Source organism: Taudactylus pleione, unplaced genomic scaffold (assembly GCF_031769625.1).
Source record: "Taudactylus pleione unplaced genomic scaffold, aTauple2 ptg000053l, whole genome shotgun sequence".
NCBI lineage: Eukaryota > Metazoa > Chordata > Amphibia > Anura > Myobatrachidae > Taudactylus > Taudactylus pleione.
The window spans coordinates 6,164,701-6,188,045 of NW_028284455.1; positions in this window are offsets into that span (position 1 = coordinate 6,164,701).

Below are 23,345 nucleotides of genomic sequence, written 5' to 3' on the forward strand. Positions count from 1 at the left end.
GGGCCGATACACCTGACATGCTGTGGTCATTTGGAGGCAGGTAGGGGGTGGCTACTGCGCCGCTCCCCTACCTGCCTCCAAACGACCATAGCATGTCAGTCATGCTGCGGCTTAGGATGGCTAAACATCAGTAAACATCGGACTTGTACACAAACCATCGGGGTTGCGCACAAGTCTGAATCAGGCCCTTTGACACATATCAATAGAAATATTTTTGGTTATTCAGGTACTATACAGGATATCCAGGACGTTTTGAATAATCAGTAACACAAGTAAATTAACAAGCTCTGTATTCATAAATATTTGTGCTAATTATTATTTTTATATATACAATATTAGCTGTTGCCTGCGGCTTCCCCACAATGAAATCGCTTCTGCCAATATTTTTTTTATTTGAGGTGTTATAGTTGTATTGCTTTGCATAGGGGCCCTATCGCGGGAGTGGCCCATGTGACCAGCAGGGCTATACAGACTGGTGCCAGCAGCGCCTTCACCCACCACTCACACCAATGTCACTGTGTGCTCTGTGCACAGACTGCTATGTAGCTTATTCTATTCAAGTGAACGCTGGCCCAAAGCACCTCTCCCCCACCCCTTACTAGCCGTGCACATGGTGCCACACCTATCTCTTGCATTGATGAGGTCAATACATATTGTTTTTGTTATTGCTCAGCTTTAACTGGACAGATTGAGATGAAACAAAGTGCAGGTGATTTCTAGGAGTTTCCACTACAGAATCATACAGTTCTCATGAAAATTGGTTCAGCCATTTTTGCGCCAACGTGGAACAAACAGACAGACACAACTTTCTTATTATATTAGTATACATTGTCTTTACCATTTCATAACCATAGCCTTTATTTCTGAAACCATTTTTTTTTACACAAGATTATCATAGCTGCCAAGATACCATACTTACTTATTTAGAAAGATACCTTTATAAAGAATTTTCTACATTTTTAATAAAGAACCCCATATAATAAAATGGCCATTTACTGTACTACACACACTTATCTTTGAGAAATTCTCTGAGACTCGGATGAAACGCGTTGAATTCTGCATTACACTATTGGTGTCAAGTAAAGTTTGACATTTAGATTTTATGAAGCCTTACACACTCCCATAAACTGAATCAGCATTTGCAAAGTGGGTTCCATATGCTGATCAAGCTACAGTACTCCCTGTGTCCATATTCAGCAGCCTGACAAATGCACTGTTTTTCAACAAGGCTCTAGGGACCCATTCTCCCATTCAAATAGGGAAAGCAGTAAAGGACTTGTTACTGAATTTTTTCACATGTTTTTCTTTCCTACCACTGTTTAAAAATATATTTTGCACTCTTATATCTGCATAAAAATAAAATGTTTTTGTTTTGATTTTTTGCAACAAAGTGTCATTAATTTTATTTTATGTTTTTACTGGAATTATAAATTTTTAGTGCAGTTGCTATGTATTGATCTGGGTTTTTAATATTTTAATCACATCAGTGACAATTACTTTATCTCATACATAACTATATTGTTATTATAGGCAAATTCCAGACAACTTGTGCGATTTAGATTAGTCATTTTTTTGTTTCATTATCTGTTTCTAACTAGCAGCATGGAGTACAGAGAGAGCATAGATCTTCCACAATTAAATGCAATAATAGGAACTGCTAGATGCATTGTATATCGGGTGCCCAGCACTAAAAGGTGAACTGTAGATACACTTTACCTACCAAACTACTTGTTACATTAAATATGAATGGAAGAAGTTTATTTTTTATTTGGCAAAGGACCTCAATTATGAAAGTGCACTAAATGCTCCTTGGTTTTGCCTTGGTGTTGCATTGGTATGACTAAATTTACCACTCATGGTGCCAGTGGCATATCTAGGGGGTCGAACAGGGCACATGCCCTGGGCACCGCAGCATGAGGAGGCGCCCCCGGCCACAGGCTAGGACACTGGGTTCACGTTGGTGTAGTGTGGAACGCACTACACAGTAACAAACATGTGCTGTACAAACACACTCATACTACCCGGCAGCGGTGTGTTTGATTTGGTAGCCAATGAGAGTCAGGCAGACTCTCATTGGCTGCTGCACCCACGGCCAGAGCAGGACTGGAGCTCAGTCATGAGCTTCAACTTCCAGCTCCCGCAGTGGGTGAATGGGAGAGATGTCATGACGTCTCTCCTATAGCGCAGAGTGGGCCAGGAGGACTGAGGAGCGGACAGCGGCAGGAGCAGCAAGAGCGGGGATACAGGTAAGTGTTGTGGGTTTTTTTTGTGTGTGTCTTTGTCCTATACAGTATATGTAAGGGGCACTGGCACTGCATGGGGTCCACAACTGGGAGCACTGCATAGGGGGACTACTACTTGGGGCCTGGGCCGGCAACATAAATCTCAGGGCCCGGTACACTGATGTCTCTAGGGGCCCCACCTTCTCACCACCACCCCCAATCCCACACATCCCTCCCCTGCATGTGTGATATGTGAAGTATATGTTAACTGAATGATATGCCAGCCTTTAAATAAAGTAAAAATACACTGACTTACAACACCGTCTCTCTGTCACTGATGATGCAGGCTGTAGTTCTTATCTGCCATCTCTTCCAAGGTCTTCTTGATGACAGTGCTGTCAAGGGCAAGAGGGATGATGTATGCAGCCAGCCATCCTCAGTCCCTTATCACCTTCCTCAGCCCAGAAGCCCCCTATCACCTTCTGTCCCAGCCCCCAAAACCTTCCTGTGCCCCCAGCCCCCATCACCTACCTGTGCCCCCAGCGCCCATCACCTTCCCTTGCCCCCATCCCACATCACTTTCTTGTGTTCCCAACACCTTCCTGGAACCCCAGCCCACATCACCTTCCTGTGCCACCAGCCCCCTTAATCTTGCTCTGCCACTTCACCTTCCTCCATCCCCTATCACCTTCTTCTGTCCCCAGCCCTCTTAACCTTCCTCTGCCCGCAGCCCCTAACAGCTTACCCCTGATCTTCTTTTGTACCCAGTGCCTATTAACTTCCTCGGCCTCCGCTTATTTATGGCCCCCTCACCAGCGCAGCGGCGGAAGACGTGCGGGGACGTGACCTATCATGTCACACCGTCACATTGCTCTCTTGGAGGTCCTGCCCGGCCTGGGCCACAGCTGAGCCACCGGGAAGAGCCCAGTGCTGCCCGGGCCAGTCTACAAAGGACTGGGGGCGGAGCTGGGGTTGGAGGCGGCAGCTATGGGTCCCGGGGCACTGCATAGGTGGGACTACTGGAGGCACTATATAAGGGGCACTGCATATGGGGGACCACTATTGGGGGCACTGCATAGGTGGGACTACTACTGGGGGCACTATATAAGAGGCACTGCATAGGGGGCACTACTACTGGTAGCACTATATAAGGGGCACTGCATAGGGGGGACCACTACTGGGGGCACTGTATAAGGTGGACCACTACTGGGGCACTGTATGAGGGGCACTGCATAGGGGGACTACTACTGGGGGCACTGTATAAGGGGCACTACTGGGGGCAATGAATAGTGGGGACCACTACTGGGGGAACTGTATAAGGGGCACTACTGGGGGCACTGCCTAGGGGGACCACTACTAGTGGCACTGTATAAGGAGCATTACTGGGGCACTGTATAAGTGTCACTACAGGGGGCACTGTATAAGTATCACTACTGGGGTCACTGCATAAGGGGCACTACTGGGGGCACTGTATAAGGGTCCATTACTGGGGGCACTGTATAAGGGGCACTACTGGGGACACTGTATGAGGGGCACTACTACAGGTAGCACTGCATAAGGGGCACTGCTACTGGGGACATTGCATAAGGAGCACTACTACAGTGGGTATTGCAAGAGGGGCACTACTACTGGGGGCATTAAGGTGCATATAGAATGGAAAGGAATATTCCCAGAGTGATGAGAAACTGGTGTGTCATGTTGACACACTCCCATTTCCAGTGGCCATGCCCCTTGTGGCATGTGACCACACCCACTTTTTAGTCACATGCACATACTTGGGGGATGGGGCTCCATATTTTTAACTTGTCCTGGGCTCCAAATACCCTAGTTACGCCACTCTATGGTGTCCACCTACTCTCCACTCCCAGGAAGCTACAAGTGTGCCTAGGCACTTGCAGATAGGCAGGAAAAACTGAAGAGGAGCAACATCACATGCAGTCCAGCCTCCTATCACATTATAACTAGGGGTGAGCGGGTTCGGATTTCTGAAATCCGAACCCCTCCGAGCCCCCCCGATCCGAGGCCGATCCGAGTCAGGCTCGACTTTTCCCGCCTGACTCGGATCTGAAATCGAGGCAAAACGTCATCATCCCGCCTTCCGGTTCTCGCAGGTTTTGGATCCTATATAAGGTACCCGCGTCGGCGCCATTTTCTCACTCGGCTGTGGACAGTGAAGAGGGAGGGTGGGAGTTAGGGCTGGCTGGGCTGTGTAGTGTAGTGTTGTAGTGCAGTGTAGTGTTGTGCTGTGCTGCTGTTGTCCATAGGGGCTGTGTCCACTACTTCAAAGTCCATAGGGGCTGGCTGGACTGTGTTGTGCAGTCAGTTGTCCATAGGGGCTGTGTCCACTCCAAAGTCCTGTGCAGTGTCCCAGTCCTAAAGGGGTGCTGTAGTGTTGTCCAGGGGGTGCTCTGTCCATCAGGGGTGCTCCCCCCAAGTGCTAAAAAAAAATATATTTTTTCTGTGTTTGTGAATTGTGTGCACTGTGGCTGCACGTGCATCAACGAAGGAGCAGCGCCAAGCGTGCGCCTGTGTCCCATAAGTAAAAGGCCGGCTGGCTTGTCCGTTAAAGGGTGCTGTAACCCCAAAGGGCACTCCAAACAAAATAAAAAAATATATTTTTTTGTGTTTGTGAATTGTGTGTGCAGTAGCCACACGTGCATCAACAAAGTAGTGCCAAGCGTGCGCCTGTGTCCCATAAATAAAGGGCCGGCTGGATTGACCGCTAAAGGGTGCTGTAACCCCCAAAGGGCACTCCAAACAAAATAAAAAAATATATTTTTTTGTGTTTGTGAATTGTGTGCGCAGTAGCCGCACGTGCATCAACAAAGTAGTGCCAAGCGTGCGCCTGTGTCCCATAAATAAAGGGCCGGCTGGATTGACCGCTAAAGGGTGCTGTAACCCCCAAAGGGCTCTCCAAACAAAATAATAAAATATTTTCTGTGTTTGTGAATTGTGTGCACTGTAGCCGCACGTGCATCAACAAAGGAGCAGCGCCAAGCGTGCGCCTGTGTCCCATAAGTAAAGAGCCGGCTGGCTCATTTCTTAAAGGGTGGTCTAACCCACAAAGTGCACTACTCTCCAGCAAAAAGAAAAAAATATTTTCTGTGTTTGTGTGCGCCTTAGCCGTACGTATATATCAATATAACATAAATGGAGGACCAAACTTTCTCTGATAAAAATAAAATAGGGAAAGATCAAGAACCACTTCCTCCTAGTGCTGCTGCTGCTGCTGCTGGGAGTTGTTCATCATCCCAGAGAGGAAGTAGGAACACCACTACTTTTACTAAACAATTGACCCTCCAACAGTCCTTAGCGAGGAGGATGAAGTACGACAGCAGTCATCCTGAAGCAAAACATATAACTGAGGCTTTGGCTGCTATGTTGGTGTTAGACGTGCGTCCGGTATCCGCCATTAGTGCAGTGGGATTTAGACAATTGATGGAGGTAGTGTGTCCCCGGTTCCAAATCCCGTCTAGATTCCACCTGCATCCTCAAAGCAGCAGCGACAAGCGTGCGTCTGTCTGTTAAAGGGTGATGTAACCCTCAAAGTGCGCTCCACAAACAATAAAAAAATTCTTCTTTTTTTTTCCTCTTTGTGAAATGTGTGGGCTGTAGCCGCACCTGCATCCTTAAAGCAGCAGCGACAAGCGTGCTTCTGTCTGTTAAAGGGTGGTGTAACCCTCAAAGTGCGCTCCACAAACAATAAAAAAATTCTTCTTTTTTTTTTCTGTCTTTGTGAAATGTGTGGGCTGTAGCCGCACCTGCATCCTTAAAGCAGCAGCGACAAGCGTGTGTCTGTCTGTTAAAGGGTGGTGTAACCCTCAAAGTGTGCTCCACAAACAATAAAAAAATTCTTCTTTTTTTTTCTGTCTTTGTGAAATGTGTGGGCTGTAACCGCACCTGCATCCTTAAAGCAGCAGCGACAAGCGTGCGTCTGTCTGTTAAAGGGTGGTGTAACCCTCAAAGTGTGCTCCACAAACAATAAAAAAATTCTTCTTTTTTTTCCTGTCTTTGTGAATTGTGTGGGCTGTAGCCGCACCTGCATCCTCAAAGCAGCAGCGACAAGCGTGTGTCTGTCTGTTAAAGGATTACATCGGTGACAGCATCCAAGTAGGCATGTCAGACAGTCCGTACATGTACTGGCAGGAAAAAGAGGCAATTTGGAGGCCCCTGTACAAACTGGCTCTATTTTACCTGAGTTGCCTCCAGTGTGCACTCCGAAAGAGTGTTTAGTGCAGCCGGGAACCTTGTCAGCAAAAGGCGTAGGAGGTTGCTTCCACAAAATGTGGAGGAGATGATGTTCATAAAAATGAATTATCAACTTTTCTAGGGAGACCAGCCTCCAGAACGTACAGAGGGACCTGTGGTGGTGGATTCCAGCGGGGACGAATTAATACTCTGTGAGGATGAGGATGTACACAACACTGAAGAGGGTGAGGAATCGGTGAATGAGGAGGATGAGGACGACATCTTGCCTCCGTAGAGCCAGTTTGTGCAGGGCCAGATTATTTGCCAGCTTGTTTTGTGGGGGCCCAAACGAACCAATCATTTCAGCCACAGTCGTGTGGCAGACCCTGGCGCTGAAATGATTGGTTTGTTAAAGTGTGCATGTCCTGTTTATACAACATAAGGGTAGGTGGGAGGGCCCAAGGACAATTCCATCTTGCACCTCTTTTTTTTCTTTGCATTATGTACTGTTTGGGGCCTAGTTTTTCAAACTGCCATCCTGTCTGCCACTGCAGTGTCACTCCTAGATGGGCCACGTGTTTGTGCCGCCCACTCGTGTCGCTTAGCATAGTCATCCATCTACCTCGGTGCAACCTTTTGGACATAAAAACACTATTGTGAGGTGTGAGGTGTTCAGAATAAACTGGAAATTAGTGGAAATTAAGTTTTTTGAGGTTAATAATAGCATAGGAGCAGAAAAATCAACACATTCTGTGATTTTAGCTGTTTTTATGCTTTTTAAAAAAAAAATACAGATCCAAAACACAAAACTCAGAACCCAAAACACCGAAGGGTGGTTTTGGCAAAACCAATCCAGATCCAAAACCAAAACACGAAAAGTGGCCGGTGCACACCCCTAATTATAACCCACCTTTCATTGAATTCTAAATACTGCTCTGTCCCATTTATGGCCTAAAGGAATTATAAGAATGAGATGACATCTGGACCCTGTTTATCAATTGGGGCATTTTTGTGTATTTAGAGCTTTCTTATGCATTTGTCAAAGTGCACCTAGAAATGTATTTTGTTACTGTAGCTCATGAAAACTGCTGATATAAGTGTTAACTTCTATCTATGTATAGTACCAATTTATACAGTTGTGAGGTCATCATTTTTATAGACCTAAAAAGGTCAAATGCGATTCAAATTAAATAGCCCTGAACAGAGCACATACTGTAAGTGTAACGGTGCACATGAGAGGAACAGAATAAAGGAAAGGTGCTCATAGGTATTCTGCTCTTGGCAAACATCACGAGACAATAAGTCTTTCGGTGCAGAACATGAAGTTCCAACTCTTGACAAATACAATGTTACAACATAGTGAAGTCCATGAATAACATATATTACCAGGAGCCATTAACTCTCTGATATTAGTAAAATGCTACATCAATGCTTTTTATTCCCTCTGGGCTTTTCAAGTGCAAAGTCGGCATGTCAAGGAGTTTTGCAAGCGTCTATTAAAAAAAATGCATGGATAGTTTACATGAGAGAACTGTCAAGCCAAAACTAGTTATTTAAGCAATTGTCAGATTCTATGTAGTGCTAAACATGAATCTCTACCGCCATCTAGTGCCACTGAGTAAGATGGCAGTATATTTTTTTCTTTATTTTTATTTTGGTCATTTTCATTTACATGTATCAATTTTGAAAACAGAAATGTATAAGCCGTTGCCATGTCTATCAGAGCTGGGCAAAGCTATAATTAAGAATACAATTTATAGTACAGTGAATAAACTACAGATGTGTTTACATACACAAATATAAAGTGCGCTGGTGCTATATAAGTAAATGTTGATAAATAATACACCTATCCTCAAATCATGCCAAATAGCCCCGTTTGGAGCGTCACAGACTTTGCGACTTAGCCACTCCAAACTATTTTTTCTTAAATATGCGTCTTATTCTGTTATTTAAAACCAATACATTTTTGACAAAGACAAAAATATTAATCCTAAGTACTTAGGGCCTGATTCAGAGTTGAATGCTATAGCGATTTTCACGCAGTTGAGTGATTATCGGTGGTCTGCTGTGCTTGTGCCACAGCTGCACTGCACCCACGTGGCGAATGAATTGAGTTTGAGCTGACTGTGAGGATTCACTCGCAATTGATTGACAGGAAGAGAGCGTTTTGTGGGTGGTTACAGGGAGTTCCAGCCAGTTGGGGCCATTTCCTAGGCGTGTACTAGCCAGTATCTGCGAATGTGCACGCAGAGAACGACGCTCCAGTGTCTCAGTTACCGCAGCCATTCTGAGTGGCCATAAATGCTTCAAATAAAGCATCAAAATCTTTCCTTTCAAAATACGATTCCCCTCCAGGATCTAACCAGAGAGTGATTCATCTTCTAGTTATAGAAAAAAGACAAGGGGGTAAATGTAATAGGCTGCGGCTTTGGGACATCGGCGAGTCCTGTGCGAGGCTGCCTGATGTTTTAAAGTAGCTGTCTTTTAATAGGCAAAATCAACCTGGTTTTGCCTACTAAAAGGCTGCTACTTTAAAACATCAGGCAGTCTTGCATTGTACTCGCCGATGTGTCAAAGCCGCAGCCTATTACATTTACGCTCCCGTGATTCACGACAGTTTGCCATGACAGGGCTAAATGATGCGGTTTTGCGTCATTTAGCCCTGCCCTCTCCATACAGAGCCGCAATTCATGGCAATTATGCCGTGATCCCTAGCATTTATGCCGTGATTCCCAGCATTTATCTCCCTATCCTGCCCATTTCACTAGGAAGTGGGCAGAATGCGGGAGATCTAGATACTCTTCCGTGGGTGCAGGGGGCTCCCCAAAAAATTGGGATTCTCCCACAACTTCTGGGAGGGTAGGTAAGTATGTTTAAACCTAATACATAAGGAAAAACCTTGCAGGCTTATCTGGATGAGTACTGTATAGCAATGAGGAAGTAGGAGTCCTTCCACAGAGTTACCGCTTGACGACTAGAGTCCTGGGTATAGAAAGTGGATGTACTTATGCAAGGGTGTTGTGTTCCTGGATTAAAGAGACAAAAAATATGTGATGCACCATATTTCTACAACTTGACTGAAATAATTCAGTCATCTAATAAGCTATTAAATAAAATTCAAGGATTTATTTAATCAAGTAAATGAAATACAGAATTAATTAAATCCTGCCTGAAAATGGCAGATGAAGGGTACTGCATACATTTCTTGTATCTCTGTATTGTTACAATAATAAACTGCTTACTATTTATAAAGGAGCTGTTTTTGATTTGGGAGCAAAGCAAAAAAGCAAGAGACTTTCAATATTACTTGGCTGGCTGCGTTTGAATATACTGTAGCCCACAAATACTGTCCAGCTTTATTTTTACACTGCAATTTAGCTTTGAGTCTGGACACTCAAAAAAACAAAAACTGATCATTTGCGCTACCTCTATATATGATCTCAATTAGAACCAAGTAATTTGATATAAATAAATATATAGATTGTGAATATAATCAAAATATGTTTATTAACCACTAAGAGGAACCCAAGTTGTCATAAGAAATAAACCATGAGTTATATTAAAAATCAATATAAACACCATCAGTTAAATATTATATCACACTGTTGCACTTTATCATAAAGATATAATATTATCAGTTTTTTTGTTGTTGTTGTCTCTTCAATACAAACATACACAAAGGCCCGTATTCAATGTTGGAGCGAAAAGTCTGTGCTGGACTTTTTTCGCTCCACATCGGAGCTTTTCTGGGGATAAAGTATCGGGTGCGCGCCCGCTTTATCCATGTATTCAATTAGGAGCCTGCGAAAACAGGAGCCTGCGGAAAGGTAAGTATCGGGAAAAATAGGGGAATTTTCAGGAATTCATCCTGGGACCCCCCTAATGATGTCCAGACATGGGGGATCACTGTGGGTACCCCCATTTAGCCCTGCAGAATGTGTTCTGCATTTTTAAATAGCTGCGGCAGGTGTGTTTTTCCCGACATTGAAGAAGTGATGCAGGAGAGCACTTAGGTTATGTTTTTCATTTTTAAAAGTGTTCCCATCAAATTTGGGGTTCATGAAAATGGGTACTAGCATATTTTTAAGTCCCTAAACTATTTTTTTTTAAATTCTGAAAAAATCCACCTGCCGCTAATAGCTTATTCTAGAAAACACCTGCCACATACTTACAGAATACCCCTGAACCTATTTCACTATTTTTAAACACTGTTCCCTTTTTTTTTTTGTGCCCAAAAATGTAAATAATTTTTTTGGGATGTCTCTATTTTTTTCTTTTACTTTTTTTGACACAGTTCATTTTTAGGGGCTATTCCCAGGGGTGCAGGCTTCTTTTTTTAAGCCAGCACCCCTAAACTCCAATTCTGCACTTTTTTTCGCCCTGTAAAACATGATGAAAACTTATCCCCGTTTTTTTACAAAGACTTTTCGAACTTGCGAAAAGTCTTTGTAATTGAATATGGAGATAACTGAAAATTCCGACTTTTCGCATCCAAATTGAATATGGCCCAGAGTTTGTTTAGTTTGCTGCAACCCTATATTATATTCTAATAAGAAGATACGGGCACCAGAACTGGTTTCTTTTACTTAATGTAAGAGTCTGGACACTCCCCTGCCAAATCTATACTTCAAAAGTATAGTTTTGCCAAGGTGCAAAGATACTTGCTCTTTTTTACTTTGCTCTTAACTCAAAATTAGCCCCAAAATGTGGCAATAAATCAAGACATGCCTAACAAAAACTTACCATAACATGTTTATTATATACTCAGTATATAATTGCAACTGTTGTAAATAAACACTGCAATTTCTAAACCCTTTTAATATTGATCGGGAGGGATATTAAAGAGATAATAGTAGATCAACTACTGGAGTGATGCACAGAATTCAATATAAAATACACATACAACTATCACAGTTTCTCTATTTCAACATTGACTGGAGAGTGTTTGAGCTGCGTGGTATATTTTTTGATATTCATCATGTCGACATTCATATGGATGACATGGTCATAATATTGACATTCATTCTGTCGACATTGATTAAATGTCGTCAAACCGTTCCTGGTGGATAGCAGTAACTTACCTGGTATAGTGGCTCTAGTGGTGTCTTCAGGATCCGGCTGTGACATCATGTGACTTCCGGCTCATCCTGCAGCAGTTGTGGTGGTCAGTATCCCTAACCCTCTCCCTAATGCTTACCCTAACTACAAAAGTTTTCTGCATTGTTGGTAGCAGCATAGTGCTGATATATATGTTTATAAATGTGCGCGCATCTTCTAATATATTAACTGTATCTGGTGATATGACGTCTCACAATATAAGCTAATCTTATTTTCATCTAAGTATTAGATGGAAATTATTTTAGGTGAATTGATATTGTTAGATAAATAAATATTGTGACCGGATGACCTCACTTCACCAGGCAATCACAGATTTTTGTCACTTATAGAATTGAGGGTGGTTACTCGTCCCTGAGTGGGCTTACTTTTCATTGAAACCTCTTGTTATTGACTCCTCCCACTGTGTAGTGGGCAGTTAACTTGTTGCCACCACCAGTACCTGTAACCACCTACTTCTGGGTATGTGTGGACATGGTGCTGCACTACCTCCTGGATAGTATTGGCTAATTCCCAATGGTCCCTCACTATGAACCAAATCTGCACTGATTATCTGGAAAAGGGTTTCAGCTTGGTCACTGGACTCAGTGTTTGGCACTAGTCTGATAGTCAGAGGATACAGACATATGCAGACATCGTAAGGCAAGATTGCTCAATGTCTTAAAAATACAAGTTCCCTGCTAAAGGTGCTTAGGACAATCAAAGATGTCACAGAGCTACAATCCTTTCTGGATGGTCAGAGGATTCGCACATTCAGGACTTGCAGGCGCTCTTTTTATCCAGTTCAAAAACACATCAACACAGGGGGTGAAAGATAGGTGGGATAGTCACTCTTCTGTGGTCTGAGACCACCTGGGCGTTAACCACATCACATGTGCTAGCAAGTCTGCAGCAAGGGATGTGCTGTCTCTCAGTTTTAGTATAGAAGTAATTACTTGGAATAAAACTAACATATTAACTGTACCTAATAATATGAGATCTCTTAGTTTTTCTAAATATTATATGAAAATAATGTTGGGTGGAATTAAATAGATAAATGATTAGATGTGGTGAAATGCAGATAGGTGGGTACTTTTAATCTCTGTAGGCCGATCATATGACTGGTAAAAAAAAACCTGTGACAAAAGAATGCTTGGCAAAAAAAAATCTCAGTTAATAGTTGTCTTTGCTGATATGTCTAAAATGAAAAAGTAAACTTATTTTCATCTAAATATGTAAAATGCAGGTAGGAGTATATTTATTACTTTGAATTTAAAGTCACTGCTTGGTAATCAATTGTGAATTAAAGCTGTATTTGCTGATATGACATCTCATAGTGTAAGGTAAGTTGGTTATATGTTTTACAAAAATTATGTTATGTGGTGAAATTAAGCTACAGGTGTATATTTATTATCTCAATAAGTTGATCATGTGACTGGTTAACATCATAAACAGTGACTGTGATCTCACTGACCTTAGGAATATAAGTGACTGTTTGGTAAACAACAGTCAGTTAAAAGCTGTATTTGCTAATTTGACAGGGATTGATTTAGATAGATACATAAATAGATAGAAATAAGTTGTAAAATGCTGATAGGTGGAGATTTATGATGGGACATATATGGCAAGCTTATTTTATTTAACTATTATAATCTTAATTGGCTGCTCATGTGACTGCCTAACGGCATAAAAAGCATTTATAATGTGACTCAGCTTAATATTTATTGCTTATCAAATAACTATGTTATTAGCTGTATCTGCTGATATGACATCTCGCAATTTAAGGTAAACTTTTTTCATCTAAGTATTATAAGAAAATAAAGTTTAATTAAAAAAAATTCTATATAGTATATGAAAATAATGTCATATGGATTGACATTGATAAATAGATAAATAGAAGTGGTAAATACAGATAGGAGTAGATTTAGTATCTCATTAGGCTGATCATGTGATTATCTAACATCATAAACAGTCATTGTGATGTCACTCCCCTTTAGAATAGAAGCTACTGCTTGATAAACAACTATCAGTTAAAGCTGTTTTTTGTTGATATGACATCTCACAGTTTAAGGTAAGCTGGTTTTCACCTAAATGTTATATGAAACCTAGGTTAGATGGAGACAGACAAATAGATAGAGATGGATAGATAAATAGGTGTAGTGAAATAGAGATAGGTGTATATTTATTAACTGAGTACAATAGTCTGATAATGTGACTGGCTAACATCTTAAATAGTCTTGTTACTGACCTTTGGAATCCAAGTAGCTGCTAGGTAAAAATCTTTCAGTTAAAAGCTGTATTTGCTGATATGACATCTCACAATAATTTAAGCTTATATTCATCTAAATATTACTTGATGTTAGGTGGATTGACATATAATAGCTAAATTCATAGATCGATGTAGTGAAATGAAAATAGGTGTACATTCTTGATCTCTTAGATCCAGCGCACACGATAACATCACGGTGTATGCAGCGGACCCCGGTGGATGTATGCGGCTAAATTGAGCTGGAACACACGGGAGCTAAACAAGACTGCTGGAGCAGGGCTGCCCAAATCAAGCTATTCTCTAAAGCAACTCCGCGGTTCAGGTATACCTAGTGTGGTCAAAGCTTGGGACACCAATTAAGCTTTGCAAACATTACCATCAAGGTGTTTTCCTTTTTGGGACCATTAGACCATATGTGATCCTTACAGAACATTCCTCACGGATTATTCTATTGTTGCACATGCAAGTGGAGCACTACTTAACCATTGATGAACATTAGATACTCTCTTTGTTGCGGTAATAGGTGTTCTTATGGGACAATTTTATCCAATGTATTGAATGTTGAAACTATACAGATCATTTTATTTATTTCGTGATCCAAGAATTATAACTATTCCTAATAATATATATTGAAGTGTATTGTTACATATTTGTATTTTATTCTTATATGTGATTAAATTATTATTATTGGGAAACCTGACTGCTATATAATTTTTCTGCCATTTCACAACTTGGTTCTAATAAATGAGCGCAGCCGCAGTCCCATTCTTATTATATATAATTTGTCTTCTTCTGGGTGTACACACATCCTGTAATTGTGGACTTGCAGCTGATATGGTAATTAAATGTTTTTTTCTTTAGATTTGGTTACACAGTAAAACAACTATAAAGATTTCTAAAACCTAGATTAGCGCGGTCATCTGTTTTGTATTTGGTGATATGACATCTTACAATATAAAGTAAGCTTATTTTCATTTAATTATTACATGAAAATGTTACACAAATAAACATAAACAAATAGATATAAGTTGTGATATAATGATTGGTGGAGACTTAGTATCTCTGTAGACTGATCATGTGACTGCCAAACATAAAAAGTCTTCATGATTTGACTCAGCTTCTGTATAGTATTTATTTCTTGCATAAAACTATGTTATTAGCTGTATTTTTTGATATGACATTTCACAATTTAAGGTAAACTTATTTTCATCTAAATATTCTATGAAAATAAAGGTAGATGGATTCACATTGATAGATGCATAGGCAGAAGTGGTACTATGCAGATATGAGTAGATTTTGTATCTCAATAGGCTAATCATGTGACTAACTAACATAAGCAGCCAGTGATGTAACTCACCTTTGGAATAGAAGCCACTGCTTGATAAACAACTGCCAGTTAAAGTGTTTTTTGCTGATATGACATCTCACAGTTTCAGGTAAGCTGGTTTTAACCTAAATGGTATCTGATACCTAGGTTAGATGGAGACAGAAGGACATACAAATATGAAGATGGATAAATACTAGGTATAGTAAAATGCAGATAGGTGTAAATTTATTATCCAAGTAGGCTGACCATGTGACTGGCTAACATTATAAATATCCTTTGTGATGTCACTGACCTTTGGAATCCACGTGACTGCTAGGTAAACAACTGTCAGTTAAAGCTGTATCTGCAGATATGACATCTTTCATTATAAAGGTAAGGTTATTTAATTAAATATTATATGAAATAATGTTAGATAGATTAATATAGATAGATATCAACAGTGAAATGCAGATAGTTGTAGATTTATGTTTTCTGTAGGGTGATAATGTAACTGGCTGACATCATAAAAAGCCTTAATGATGTTACTCAGATTGGTATAGTATTCATTGCTTCTCATATAACTACGTTATTAGCTGTATCTGATGAATTCACATCTCACAATTTAAGGTTAACTAATTTTCCTCTAAATATTATATAAAAATAATGTTAGATGGATTAACATTGTTAAATACATAGATAGAATTGGTAAAATGCAGATATGAGTAGATTTAGTTTCTCAATAGGCTGATCATGTGACTAACATCGTAAACAGACATTGTGATGTCACTTATATTTGGAATTGAAACCATTGCTTGATAAACAACTGTCAGTTAAAGCATTTTTTTCCTAATATGACATCTCACAGTTTAAGGTAAGCTGGTTTTTAACCAAATGTTATATGAAACCTAGGTTAGATGGAGACAGACTGGCATATATATAGAGATTGATAGATAAATAGGTGGAGTGAAATGCAGACAGATGTACATATATTATCTTAGTAGGCTAGTAATGTGACTGGCTAACATCATAAATGGCGTTTGTGATGTCACTGACCTTTGGAATCCATTTGACTGCTTGGTTTACAACTGTCAGTTAAAGCTGTATTTCCAGATATGAAATCTCGCAATTAAGCTTATTTTTATCTAAATATTATATGAAATAATGTTAGCTGGATTAATATAGATAGAAAAATAGATAGATTGATAGATGGATATCAACGGTGAAATGCAGATATACAGTATGTTTTCTGTAGGCTGATCATATTATGGGCTAATATAAAAAGCCTTTATGATGTTACTCAGATTTGAATAGTGTTCATTGCTCGGCATATAGCTAAGTTATTAGGTGTATTTGGTGATATGACATCTCACAATATAAGGTAATCTTATTTTATCTAAATATTACATGAAATTATGTTAGATGGATTAATATAGATAAAAACATAAATAGATAGATAGATATCAATGGTGAAATGCAGATATTTGTAGATATACAGTACAGTATGTTTTCTGTAAGCTGATCATATTATGGGCTAATATCACAAAAAGCCTTTATGATGTTACTCAGATTTGCATAGTGTTCATTGCTTGGCATATAGCTAAATTATTTGCTGTATCTGATGATATGACATCTTACAATATAAAGTAATCTTATTTTTTTAAATGTAATCATTACATGAAAATGTTACACAAATAAACATAAACAGATGGATATAAATTGTGAAAAAAATGATAGGTGGAGATTAAGAGGTATATTTACTATTGTTTGATTTTGATTTTAGTGTGATTTGACAATTGATTTTCATTCGATTTTGCATTTGGAGATTAACTAAAGGCAAGATTGAATGTCAAATCGAACATAAAACCGAATTTCACTCAAATTCCACTCAAACTCAAACATCAGAAAGACATTGGCACTTTTACATAGATCAACACACAAATCCCTTATTTACTAATATGTGATTTGAAATCGAACACAAAATCGAACTTCAAAACACCCAGTTAATAGACTCACTACATACAGGTGATTTGACCTTGGAAACCTCATTGTATTTGTTGAAACTTCATTGGGATCCTTATAAAAGTGGACGCAAGCATCTGCTGCACTGTGTATGTAGGAATAGTGGCTAATCCAGGCTATGCAATGTTGGGAGTTTACCTGCATTATACCAATCACCACCTGACTCAGAGGACCCAGGAGCCTGGAACAACAGCAGCTTCTTGATGTACTGCAAATCCTATGCAGGCCTATTTTCTTCCATGGACGGTTAAATCTCAATGCATTGTCTGCTGGCGAGGTTATACAGATGTTCCGCCTCACACGGTCCAACCTTATATTGCTGTATGACCTCGTCAAGACTCAGCTTGAGCCAGCCACTGCACGCTCACGTGCCATATCAGGCCTGCACAAGCTGCTGTGTGCTCTGCATTTTTTTGCGACTGGCTCCTTTCAGTCAGTGTCTGGAAGAGTGCTAAGTATATCTCAGCCTACATTTAGTAGGCACCTTGGAGTAGTCATGGCTGCACTGACCCCCCTCTGCACCACCCACATCTTTTTTCCCAGCCATGAATCACAGTAGCATGAAGTTAGGGTACCCTTCTATAGTCTTGCAGGCATGCCTAATGTCCTGGGAGCTATAGATTGCACACAAATTGGGCTAAGACCACCCAGGAATAATGCACACCTCTACATAAATCGACATCATGTATTTTCTATGAATGTGTAGGTGGTCTGTGATGCAAAACAGAAAATCATGAGTGTTGTTGTAACTGGCTATCCTGGTTCCTGTCATGATGCCTACATCCTCAGAAATGTATCCCTCTTTTAAAATTTGAGACGGGGCAAATGCCAGAGGGATGGTTGCTGGGTAAGTGATGTGTGTTTTATCTGTTAACTCATCAGGTCATTGATATTGTTTAGAATTTTTTTTTCTTTTTTCTCTGGATAGTGATTTAGGCTATGGCTGTACAGTACTTCGTGGCTTCTGACTCCATTGTCGTATCCGCATACTCCTGCTGAGCATAAGTATAATGAGGCACATATAGCCTCTCGATCGGTCAATGAACGCACCTTTGGTCTATTAAAAACTAAGTTCAGGTGTCTTGATAAATCGGGAGGCATATTGTTATATCATCCTGCCAAAGTGTCCGATATTGTGCTCTGCTGTTGCCTATTGCATAATCTGGCATTAAATCAACCACTACCCACAGATTATGCAAAAGGCAGTGAGCAAGCAGGACAATCAGTCTGTACCCCATAAAAAGCATAACTGACATAGGAACTCATTTTTAAAGTTTATTATTAGCCCTTCCCTAAAATTTATGGTTTAATTAACATGTGTCAAATGGCTATTATATGCATCTTTGCACAAGTGTAAATTTTCTTTATCACATTCACACTTATTTGGAGAAAATAATTTCTTCAGTTACATTGGGAGTACATTAAAATGTGTGTTACTACATTTAGGCATCTATAAAGTACAGTATTCATAAATGTTAAAAAAAAAAACCTGCAGCATGCACCTGCAATCCCCAAAACACCTGCGCCATCCATAGAGCCACCCAACAAACCTATTTTGCTTGTTTTTATCACTGAACACCCACTTATTTCAGTTCTGATGTAAAAATGACATGTCTTTTTTATGGTGTTCTGAGGTTTTCTTTTATTATTTTTTTTGCTAATTTGTATTTATTTTTATTTTTTTGGGGGGGGGGTCCAAAGGGTTCAGAATCAAATACCCACATTTGCACCCCAAAGTAGAAATTTAGCATTTTTTTACGCCTGCCATTCATTGGCGAAACCTTTTTTTTTTCTTCGCTTAAGCGAAAAGGAGCTGGATGTATTTTGGAGACAAGGGGCCAAATGTAATAGGGTAAGAGTTTAGAAAAGTGAGAGTTTCTGACACTTTTTAAACTTTGCCAATGTAATAGAGTCCAAAAACAAAGTAACAGAGCGAACTTGCATGTTTTTTAGACTTAAAAAACTCTCACGATTTAAAATCTCATTCAGATGTTTTCCCATTTTGAAGATAAAACTCAACCAATGTGAGAGTTTACTGCTAAACTCTCACATTTTCTAAACTCTCACCTTATTACATTTGGCCCAAGATGTCAATAGGCAAAACTTTTTTGCTGATTTTGGCTTTTCGCATTTACATTAATTGAATACGCCACTTACATTTAGGAATACTATTGCCAGACTCCAGATAGATAAGATTATTAAACATTTAACCATCTACATACATCAATACATAACTTCTTATTGCCATTTCCAAATGTAACTAAGAAGAAGAAAATAATTTATGGGATTGTTATTGTTAACAAAATTTATTTAGCTCTCTAAAGCAACAAACAAAAAATTAGTAAACAAATGTAATGTACAAACTACAATTGTTATATAATTATACTTTAAACAATAACAAATACAGTAATAACATTATTTATCTTTTCCTTTTAGGATATTTTGCAGGGGGAGGAGGTTTAACATTCCTGCATGTTAAACCCCCACGAGTTCTTATCACACGCCTTGGTGGTGTTGCTGGTTCTAAACTTGGTGCCGGGGTAGTGTTAATGGAAATTGAACCATATTGTTCTTTGTAAAAGTTGTGTTCCTAGTGAAGTAATATTACGATTCAAATGAATAATAGCATTTGTGTGTGTCTGCTGTATTTGGCTAATATTAGTTATCATAGCTTGTTAAGTTGAGAGGAACCCACTCACTAGTGCCTGTTGCTGTATGCTGATTTCTGCACTTTGCATTTGAATGGCTGTTGCCATATTCTGCATATTGCAGTTTATTGTTTCTAATATGGATTTCATACTGTTTAAACCACTAGTTAACCGTCCAAGTAGCCTATTTTGAACTGCATTTTGTTTAATCTGTGTGCTCATAAACTCCACCTGCATATGTTTAAATACATAAATGGCAGCCACAAAATCTGAACCACTTTTTCTTTCAGGTGGTGATGTTTGCTCGCCTTCTGGTGGTTCGGGGACATCTTGTGGTGTGGGTGATATTAGCCGTAACTACAGCATGATCGTGTTATGATACTCAAAGCCTGCTTTGTGTGAACTCCCTAGAACCCAGGCTAGCAAGGTCTTCCACCAGTAACAACCGCCTGTTGTTCCCTTAATACTAGGTGACATTCACCGGTACTTAGGTGGCCGCCTAGTCTTATCACTTGGGGTAGTAGAGGTTCACACGAAGGTACAATGGGTTTCAGTAGTGAGAGAATCAACAGGAACAGAAGATGGCATACAATTGATGTGGCTTTGATAACCGATGGTGCGGCTCGGAGCCGGATGCAGAAGTCAATAATAATCGATGCGGCTTTGTGAGCTGATGGTGCGGCTTTGGAGCCAATAGTAGATGAAAGTATACAATAGATGCGGCTTTGAAAGCCAATGGTGTGGCTTGAAGACGGATGCATAAGTGAGTAACAATCAATGCAGCTTTGAGAGCCGATGGTGCAGCTTGGAGCGAGATGCAGAAGGAGTAATGCAGCTATGAGAGCTGATGGTGCGGCTTGGAGCCGGTTACAGAAGTGTGTACAAAATTGATGCGGCTTAGAGAGCCAATGGTGTGGCTTGGAGCCAGATGCAGAAACGATTAGTAATTGATTTGGCTCTTAGAGCCAGTACACAAGTTGGAGTACTAGTAAGTGTACAAATTAGTGTACTGCATCATTAAGAGTTGGTACTCAAGTTGTTGTACAAGTTTGTGTACAAGTTAGTGTACTGCATCCTTAAGAGTTGGTACTCAAGTTGTTGTACAAGTTTGTGTACAAGTTAGTGTACTGCGTCCTTAAGAGTTGGTACTCAAGTTGATGTACAAGTTAGTGTACTGCATCCTTAAGAGTTGGTACTCAAGTTGGTGTACAAGTTAGTGTACTGCATCCTTGAGAGTTTGTACTCAAGTTGGTGTACAAGTTTGTGTACAAGTTAGTGTACAATGGTTCAGCTTTGAGAGCTAGTGGCAGCACAGATGCTGCTGATGCGGCTAGGGAGACGTAGGAGAGGCTGGAGAGCCAGTGGCAGCACGGAAGCTGCTGGTGCGGCTAGGGAGCCATAGGAGAGGCTGCAGAGCCAGTGGCAGCACGGATGCTGCTGATGCGGCTAAAGAGCCTTTGGAGAGGCAGGAGAGCCAGTGGCAGCATGGATGTGGCTAAGGAGCCATTGGAGAGGCTGGAGAGCTGGTGGCAGCATGGATGTGGCTAAGGAGCCATTGGAGAGGCTGGAGAGCCGGTGGCAGCACAGACGCTGCTGATGCAGCTAAGGAGCCTTTGGAGAGGCTGGAGAGCTGGTGGCAGCACGGACGCTACTGATGCGGCTAAGGAGCCATTGGAGAGGCTGGAGAACCGGTGGCAGCATGGACACTGCTGATGTGGCTAAGAAGCCATTGGAGAGGCTGCAGAGCCAGTGGCAGCATGGACGCTGCTGATGCAGCTAAGGAGCCTTTGGAGAGGTTGGAGAGCTGGTGGCAGCACGGACGCTGCTGATGCGGCTAAGGAGCCATTGGAGAGGCTGGAGAGCCGATGGCAGCATGGATGTGGCTAAGGAGCCATTGGAGAGGCTGGAGAGCCGGTGGCAGCATGGATGCAGCTAAGGAGCCATTTGAGAGGCTGGAGAGCCGGTGACAGCACGGACGCTGCTGATGCAGCTAAGGAGCTGTTGGTGAGGCTGGAGAGCTGATAGCAAGGTAATACCACTGGAATACCCTTCCACGAGGTGATACAGAATGCTGTCATTGCGTCTAAGCCGAGAGAACCTACAGGAACGCTATAGTCGGCGAGGCGGCAAAGGGTCAGTGTGTTCAAATAGGAAGACAAACCAATAAGGCTGTGCTATCGATAACATGTGACCTCCAGAGGCGTGCAGATCACCTAGCAACTGAGGGAACAGGAACAAAGGCGTCATGAGAAGGTAACCTGCCAGGAAGAGACAAGTCGTGGCCGTGACTTGTAATAGAACGTTTTGTTATCCACATTTTTTAGACTTGCCTGGGGCATGGGACAGTCGTTCAACATAGAAAGATCAAAATCTGCATATAAGAAATTAAGGTAAAAAATTACATAGATTTAAAAAATTTATTTAAACAATGATTTCAACAAACAAAAAAACATTCTTCAAATATTTTCTGCTAGAAATCTAAAAAGAACAACATAAAACATGACATACGGTATACAATCAGGAAGAAGGCTGCCGGAATCCCGGCAGCCGGCTTCCTGACTGCTTTATCCCAGCGTGGGATAAATGACCGGCGTCTATATCTAGACGCCTGTCATTTCCCCGACGCCGGGAGACCGGCGCCTGGCATCCCGATCGAAGGGATGCCGGGCACCGCAAGCGGACAGCCACGGGGGGGAGGGTTAGGTTTAGGGCACCCTGGGGGGGACTTAGGGTTAGGTACCCCCCGGGAGGGTTAGGTTAGGGGGAGGGAGGGTTAGGGCTAGGCACCCCCGGGGGGGACTTAGGGTTAGGCACTGCCAGGGTTTAGGCAGCGGGGAAGGGGGGGGTTTGGGTTAGGCACTTAGAGGGGGGATTAGGGTTAGGCACAGGGGGGGAAGTTAGGGTTAGGCACCCCTAAAGAGGGTTAGGTTTAGGGGGGTTAGGTTAGATTAGTTGATACTTACCTTACCACGATCAGGATTTCCAGCGCCGTCAGGCTTCCGCTGCCGGGCTCTGCTGTTTTGTCGGGCTGCCGCTGCCGAGATTAGAACTCCCGGCCATGCGGCAGCCAGGATATCATAACGATTCCTGATATACAGCATTATAAACAAAAAACCATGGTTAATGTTAGTATCTAATTTCTAGGTTGCATGTCCCTTACCAGAATCAAGTCCAGGATCTGGAGCTGATGACAAATGTGGTGGTGTAAACATAACATCATCACTATGCTAATTTTGGTCAGATACCTCACCAGAGCGCTGTAGACTCCACGCACCAGATGGCCCTTTTTTTAAGGGATAACAAAATTTTATTTGTAATTTAGACCTTTGAAACATCAACATTGCAGATATTTAGTACTTTGTAATCCTAAATAAGGTGTGCATTAAAATAATCCCCAAAACACATATTCCTGTAATTTAAATATTATTTTGCAGTAGTCAGAGAAAAACATACATGCATTTTGAATAACAATGTCATATAGTGTCTAATTACACAACTATTTTGAAACAACTTACTGACAAATAGGAATCTAGCTGTGCAAAAAGGAAATGTTAGTTTATTTGGTTTCAGTATTCAAAAAATTAGTCACTCAATTACCA